This window comes from Chanos chanos, chromosome 6 (assembly GCF_902362185.1).
Source record: "Chanos chanos chromosome 6, fChaCha1.1, whole genome shotgun sequence".
Lineage (NCBI taxonomy): Eukaryota > Metazoa > Chordata > Actinopteri > Gonorynchiformes > Chanidae > Chanos > Chanos chanos.
Genome location: NC_044500.1, coordinates 911771 through 912500, shown reverse-complemented (window position 1 = coordinate 912500; position 730 = coordinate 911771).

Here is a 730-nt window from a genome sequence, read left to right as displayed (position 1 = left end):
TAATATGTGTGTTTGTGTGGAGGGGCAGTAATGTGAGTGTTTGTGTGGGGGGGGCAGTAATATGTGTGTTTGTGTGGGAGGGGCAGTAATATGTGTGTTTGTGTGGAGGGGGGCAGTAATGTGAGTGTTTGTGTGGGGGGGGGCAGTAATATGAGTGTTTGTGTGGGGGGGGCAGTAATATGAGTGTTTGTGTGTGTGGGGAGGGGCAGTAATATGAGTGTTTGTGTGGGGGGGGCAGTAATATGAGTGTTTGTTGTGGGGGGGGCAGTAATATGAGTGTTTGTGTGGGGGGGGCAGTAATGTGAGTGTTTGTGTGGGGAGGGGCAGTAATATGTGTGTTTGTGTGGGGAGGGGCAGTAATGTGAGTGTTTGTGTGGGGGGGGGCAGTAATATGTGTGTTTGTGGGGGGGGGCAGTAATATGTGTGTTTGTGTGGGGGGGGCAGTAATATGAGTGTTTGTGTGTGTGGGGGGGGCAGTAATATGTGTGTTTGTGTGGGGGGGGCAGTAATATGAGTGTTTGTGTGGGGAGGGGCAGTAATATGTGTGTTTGTGTGTGGGGGGGGGGGCAGTAATATGAGTGTTTGTGTGGGGGGGCAGTAATATGAGTGTTTGTGTGGGGGGGGGCAGTCATGTGAGTGTTTGTGTGTGGGGAGGGGCAGTCATGTGAGTGTTTGTGTGTGGAGAGGGGCAGTAATGTGAATGTTTGTGTGGGGGGGGGCAGTAATATGT